Raw genomic sequence first — 7,454 nt, 5'->3', positions numbered from 1 at the left:
ACAGGGTTAACAAAATTGTTGTTAGCAAGGCGAAAAGCTACGCTAATCAAGATAAAAATCTTAATACAGTCATACCTTCGTGAGTCGATATCTAAAAGGACCATCGAGACGTGGAACATAAATGCTTTGGAAAGCGGTAGGGGACCATCATAGTAACCATGATTGTTTATTTCTAGTTTGTTTCCATGAGTCAATATCGAGCCATGGAACATCGACTTATGGAGGTTTCACAGTAATAGTTTAGATTAGTTTCAATAAATAATTGTGTTAAAAAAAATCATCTCTTTTTTATGTTTTTATCAAATTAATGAATAAAGAATTAGAAAAGATGGAAAGAAGGAAACAAAAAAAGAAGAAAATGAAGAAAATAGAAAAGAGAAGATAAGCAAATAATAAAAATAAAAGAAGGTAAGAAAGAAACAGAAAAGAAGAAATAAAGAGCAGAAAAGAAGGAAAAAAGAAAAACTCAAAAGTTGAAAAGAATAAAAAAAGAAATGAACTAGTTGCTTCGTACTTCATATTATTTCAAAAGTTTCGAACACGTGCGATACAAAACACCTCCCCTTTACAGTAACGAAACCTTATTTTGCGTAAACAACTCTCTCTGTGATGTTCGATTAAGCTTTTACGCTGCCTGCCATGCTTGCAAGCACATACATCTAACATCGAGTTCCAATCCCTAAAGCTACGAAGTTGAAGTCTCTCTCTCACCGACACAGATTCAATTGCACAAAACGCTGACTATGAAAGCACCACCCCTAGGCCGCCTCGCGAATTCCGGAGAAGGCTCTCCGCGGCATGGACATGAACATAACATAACGAGACAGAATCGGAGAGTCCAGCAAGGCAACGCTAGACATCCAGCAGAAGAGTTTGCACTTTGGCGTAGTTCGGTCGAGTATCGAGTTCGACACGGTCTTCTTCACGTATACCTCTCTCTACATCATCATCGGTCGGTGTATATCGGTAATGGCGGAATAAGAAGTGTGTCCAGCACTCTAAAGACACCTTCGACGCTGCTCCAGTTATTGCGGTGGGTGCGTTTCTGCTTCGATTGGCAGAAAATTTGGCAAACGAAACGCATTGGAAAACTGACTACGCGAGTGGAATTCGGGTATCGAAGTCGTGGTAATAGTCGTCGTCACCTCTAAGGTGACATAGTGAGTGACAGGAAGGTGTTCCAGTTTGACGACAAGTCGTCGTCTCCAGAGTTAATCCTCGCAGCAGCAGCTTATCACTGAAAGGTAGTTAGGCATTTTATCGTGCCTTATTTTGGGGTGTTTAGATCACGGAATGTGAAGCTAGATCTCAGTGTTGAAAAAGGCTAGGGCGTAGCGATTAAGGTTTCCATAAGAAGGAAGGGGGTGGATTTGCGGTTTTGCTTGCGGGAAAGTCTTTCCCTCAAGTCGGGTGGCATTTAAATGCCTGAAGTAGGAGGTAACATATCCTATTTCACATAACTGCACAGGTCGGATTATGGTTAGGCACTTGTAAGAATCTTAAAGAGTCAGTCAACTCAGGAAGGCTTTGTGCTTTGTGGGGAAAAGAGTGCAAAACAAGTCCTACTAGGAAGTGCAACATAATTGAAGAAAAGGAATCAAAAACGTCAAGTGATGTGAAAAGAAAATCCTGCTGAGCCCATCCAAAAGCAAGAGTCGCACACAGTGAAAAGCCTTCGCCTAAAGCCTATGAGAGGGGTGGTGGTGGCATTGGGCTACGTTACGTTACGGTCCATGGTGCACTAGTGCGGGCCGTATGCTGGTGTTAGTTTGGGCAAGAGAACAGCCCAACAACGTGAGTGTATGTTATTATTTTCAGTGTATTGGCATAGTGTTTGTAATCCCATACGACACGCAGCTAGCGAGATAACGCCAAGAACTGTGAGCCTGTGAAGGAATTTTGTGTGTGGGGAGAGTAAACAACAGGAATAAAAACGGCCCAACCTGTTTTCGCGAGTGGGTTATGTGTTGTTATCGAGCTTTCTTCGCCTCGTACAATACCTGAAGTGCTGGGTGCAGAACGGTAAGCGAGAGGAGTTGGGGAAGGCGTATAGCTCGGCACGATAACGACCAGCAGGTCAGGTCATCTGAGAAAAGGGTATATGGTGATATTGAATATTGAATACATGTATACAGTTGGCTTCCCATGACGGTAGATTCCGTACGAAAAGGTGTACAGACATATTTTCATGCATATTCTACATTTTATCACGATATTCATTTAACAACTAAAGATTTGGAAGGCATACATTTTTTTCCTCGATGATGGTTTAAGTTTACATTGGCGTCAAACCTTCAATTGGGGCAAATATACCATTAGTGGTGCACCCAAGGGAAAACAACTAAAATATTCAGCGTAAGCATTAGCATTAAGCAATTTGCACAAATTCGTAGGTTGTACACTGTACAGTCCTAGATCGTTGTATGGAGGTTGCCTACTTCCCGTCTGTTACCAAAGTCAGAGATTTGGAACTAATCGTTGACTCCTAAACAAGATTGATGCAACCTCCCATAGTATAAGAAAAATGCAGAGAACTCTACAACCTCTCATAGGCCTTACAGGATATTGTGAAATTAATGAGACGGAAAAGGCCATAGGATACGTTTGGTAGAAGTTCTGGCAAGTGTATTCATAATATTTTGATATTACCAACAGATTGAAACAAACTCACTGAATGCCGCTTTTAAAACTCCTCAACAAATCATGGTTTAATCCTGTGAGGGAGGCACAGATACTACACACGAAATGTGAATCAAAGTGTTTTTCAAACTGCAAGATAAGTCCAGCTTGCCAACGACAATCAAGGCAAATTTGATGAAAACTGCTAGTTTTCTTTTGTTGTGTATCTTCGATCTTCCTGGACAAACATGAGAAAAAGGCCGTAGTTATTCATCTATTTAATTTTCATTTTCATTGAAAAAAGCAAAAGAAAGTATTTCAAAACAATTTAAAAAAGGTGCTCTCGTAACATTATTTTTGAATGTTCATGAATTAATTCGACTTTCGGCACCTTTGATGAAATGCAAAATTATTTTTTGCAATTCCGTTGGAAAACATAACGGCCTACTTTTCCTACCAAGAGAAACAGTGCTGAAAAGTGCTACTTTTCAGCACTAAAATGAGTATCGTCGGATTGCATCCATACGTCATTTATTCAATTGTCCTGAATTTCTCAATGACTTAGTCAACTAGGTTCTGATTCTACATCCGTTTGACAAACCAAATTGACTCGGATTTGAATAGTAGATTCGGATGTAGAAGCAGAAGTTAGTTGATTGTGAGGGATTCTGAGTTGAAGTGGGACGTAGAGGAGGCAGTAGAATATGAAAGTTCACTACAAAAAATACGGAAGCTTTATGGGGCGATTAGCGTTCACGTAGACAATTGTGTGTATTCAGCACCCGCATGACCTATAATATGGCTGAAAACTGTATATAAGTTCTGATTCTCCGACGATCTGAATTTAGCCGGGCTTGGATAGTGCAACGGATATAGAATCGGAAGTCAGTTGACTGTGAGGTATTCTATGTTGAAGCACGATCGTCTTGCGGACATTGAGGAGGCAGTAGTGTTTGTTAGTTCATTCTCAAGAAAGTCGGGAGCTTTATGCGGCGGTTCGTGTAGGCAATCCTGCACATGAAAAAAGCTTTCATATTATTCGAAAATTATAAGCGGCATCTTACCTGATCAGCCTGAAAATAGAGTCAGCAACGGAAATGTGAAAATTTGTGACAATTATATCACAGCCTACCTGATTGAGGAATACTGAGTTATTACTACACATTGATGCTCATGTGGCTTTTCTTGAAATTTGTTTATGCTCCAAGAATAATTCATTTTTCTTATATTTCACATTAATTATTAATCCAACTGTAACGGCATTTTTCGTAATCGCAAAAAATGTTGTATGCAACTCGTTGCAAAACTCGATTTTTTCAGCATTCGTCGTATTTATCCAACTTGGCTCATTTCAAATTTCCCTAAAAAATCCTTGCACCAATAATAGGAACACTGTTCCATTCATCGAGGTATGTTTTTGGCATAGTTCCATTAACGGCGCAATCCATTGATTTCTTATGGGACCCTCTACTATGTGTACTGACGCACCACTACAGGTGCAAAGGAGCAAAAAAAAACATAATAAGCTAAATATTTCTTTTTAATAGCTCTACGAATAAATTTGATTACTTGTACTATTTTTGCATCGTACACCATTGAAAAAGTTATTCATTAATCATTTATTAGTGCGAAACATGTCGAAATACACTACCTCTGCTATTGGAACTACCTTCACTAAGGCAGCGATTACCCTAGGAAGAGTAACTCAAATCAGGTCAACATAAATTAGATTTCATAACTGATGATCCATGTTTTGAATACTTCCAGTCAAAGCTCGACAACTTCAAGTTCAATAAATTTAAAATTTTCAAATTGGTGGCCATCCTTCCATTGGCAACCAACTTGAATAATTGTAACCAAGTATAATAGCACCAAACTATTTATGACACGAATTTAAAAGGCACCCCCTCCTATTAACGAAACGTTCCAACAGAGACAAGGCTTGCTTCTCAGATAAGTGTTCTACGTCCTACGTTGCACGTCCTCTACTATTAACTGAGAGCTTTCTTTATCAATGGATTACCTGCTTTGCTCTTGTCCATAGTTGATCAGCAGAAGTTTTCTTGTTTCATTTTGTATGGGGAAAGGCATCTAGCTTCAAATTTCTCGAAAATGAAAGCATTAATCGAAAAAATGTTTGGTAGACGTGATAGCCATTATCATCACGATCAACCGGTACCAAATATTTTTTTCAAAAATAGTTCCCAATTTTGAGAAATAATTCGTTAGATACTTTTCGCCATACAAATATTTTTCGCGTTACCTCTTAGCGATTTTTCGTGCATAGACACTAGCGCATGTGCGTTACTATTTGGCGAGTAGCGAATCAGGGCATGCATGTTACCCATTGGGATCTCGATTTATATTTGTGGGCTTCGTAGCCGTGCGGTTAGCGGCGTCAGTCGTTTAGGCGTATTGTGCTACAGAGTGTGGGTTCGATTCCCGCCCCAGTCGGAGAAAACTTTTCGTCAAACGAAAAATTCTTCAGTGGTCCACTGGTCGTTCCGTGTGTCCGTTGTCTAATGTAAGTTATGTTCAGTCTGTGCAGCCTATGGCTGAAGACGGTGTAAAAATTGTCTTTAAATTTTGTTTACACAAGATAGCTTAACGTTTTCGGAGCACAAACTGTTTTATCTTCGCACACCTAAATTGCGAGAGTTAAAAAAAAAATCGCTAAAATAAAATTTTGCTGATGGGTTACATACATGGCCTGGTTAGGGTTACCATCCGTCCTGATTTAGCAGGACATGTCCTGATTTTGAGCTTCTTTTGAGATGTGCTGATTTATTTTTCATATTTCAAGTTTTGTCCTGCTTTTTCCTGCTTGGCGAACAACGTGATATGCCAGCGATATTTCGAATTTTGAAAAGCTATCTTAATACTAAAAAACAGCAAGAATATTCAAATGGCATCTATTCAAAAATCATGTTGGGTTTTGTGGTTCAAAAACCGACCACAGCTATATTTTGGGATGCGTTTCATACTGAATCACAGCACCATCAGGTTCAGTCGATGTTTGAGGATTCTGATATTGTTAATAGTTTCCTTTGGGCTTGTACTAACATTATAGCTATAATTTTTGGTGTATTTCAACAGATGTTTTTCGCTATCAGATTGTTGGAGATTTTCGTATTATTTTGCCATATTTTTGGGCCTCAATGAAATCGACATTTTTCATGAGGGCTTATCTGCATTCTCGATTTATTGATTCTCTTCATCGTTGCTCACTTTGAAGAAAACTGATCCACTTTTCATAATATGTTTTCGAGTTGTTGGATAATGAATCACATCATTTTGCTTCATGAACAAGAAATATTACAGATTTATTTATTTTGGCGTAACTAATTATTAGCGAAAGAGAGGATCGTTGAAGAGAAATAGTTCATGATAGATAAGCTCTAATGAAGGAATTGTGTCCAAATATTATATGAGAATCTATTTTGAAAACTCAAAATTGGCGTTTGCTAGACCACTTTATTTGAGATGAAAATATAGGAAAAATGGTTTTTATTAGAATCTTGATATTTTTTATTCTGGAAATTATTTTATTTTCCGTGTAGTTAATTGAAAAACCGGTTTGAAATTATTTTAATAACACCAAGGTCTTCTTCTGTGATAGGTTGATCGTAGAAAAATATAAAAGGTACTATTTTCATATTACACGTTAAATGAATCCAGGCATTTGTAGGTTATATAAGAATATCATTTTTTTAACAATTTTCAAAAATACAAAAAAAAAATCAAAAGTCATAAAAAACTTTTCTTATATGCGCGTTATTAGTCAATTTGATTTCCGAGCTACGAAAAAATACACAAAATTCCAAAGTGTACCCCGTGTAAAGGCGGGGTTGGGTATGAGAGGGTTAAATTAGAATTAGTTTATTCAATTTCCAAGTTTTCGGAAACATAAGCCAACTTATTTAAACAGATTTGTTCTATTTGCTTTAGCACATGCATTGCAGAATTCGCTCTCATTTGAGTATGAAGCACGATCAAAGTAAGCAAAGAAAAACATCCCATCTGTTGCGGTCCACGATCGTCAATGTATCGCAAGTTGGAACTTGGGAGGGAGAAACCGATACGAAATTTATGTACGTCATAGTGAGCCTGTCACGAACTGTCATTGTGAGCCCAGATCTTAAACAATAGACAAACATGATAAAAGCGCGTAATTGATCAAAACTTATTTTTGCATTTTATAAAATGTGACAAAAAATCGATTGAAAAACTATTCATGCTTATTCAAAAAGAATGTCAAGATAGCACCTTTCATTCTGATTGAATATAATGTATTAAAATACGCATAATTACACTATTTCCGATAGAAACGAAAATGAAATGCATAGAAAACTTTGGACCTTTTTCCATCTTTGTCCAGAACGATCGAAGGTACACAGCAAAAGAAAACTAGCGATTTTTATCAAGCCTGCCTTGATTGTCGTTGCCATGCAGGAGTTTTCTTGCAGTTTGAAATAACTTTGTGTCATATTTCGTGTGTGCCTCCCTCCCAGGTTGGAACGATTCTGATAAATGGAAGCAGCGAACGAGAGCCCCAAAGAGAGAGTGATGATAAAATCCATTTTTCTTGCTTGTTTACCGAAGCCAAAGCCCAAATTTTCAAGAACACGGATCTGGAGAACCAAACACCCCTTTGAGCTGAAAACCTTATCGATTGGTCACCACCAGCTAGTGACCAATCGATTAAGTTTTCAGCTTAAACGGATGTGTGGTTCTCCAGATCCGTGCTCTTGAAAATTTGAACTTTGGCTTCGATTCATCTTCACCTTAAGCCTTTATTAATTCGTCTAAATGGATTAATCACAAGCTCAGCACTC

General features: G+C 38.0%; 1 protein-coding gene across 1 annotated transcript in view; it reads left to right on the top strand.

The window, feature by feature from the left end:
• Nucleotides 1-828: 828 nt before the first annotated feature.
• Nucleotides 829-7,454, top strand: part of LOC5566390 (dystrobrevin beta) — a 138,595-nt gene continuing 131,969 nt past the window's right edge. The window contains exon 1 of the mRNA XM_021853653.1: nucleotides 829-1,244. The gene's annotated coding sequence lies outside the window, so the exon portion shown is untranslated. The remainder of the gene's footprint in view (nucleotides 1,245-7,454) is intronic.

This window comes from Aedes aegypti, chromosome 3 (assembly GCF_002204515.2).
Source record: "Aedes aegypti strain LVP_AGWG chromosome 3, AaegL5.0 Primary Assembly, whole genome shotgun sequence".
Classification (NCBI taxonomy): Eukaryota; Metazoa; Arthropoda; class Insecta; order Diptera; family Culicidae; genus Aedes; species Aedes aegypti.
Note: the sequence above shows the minus strand (reverse complement) of the source record. Positions and strands in the feature narration are given on the sequence as shown.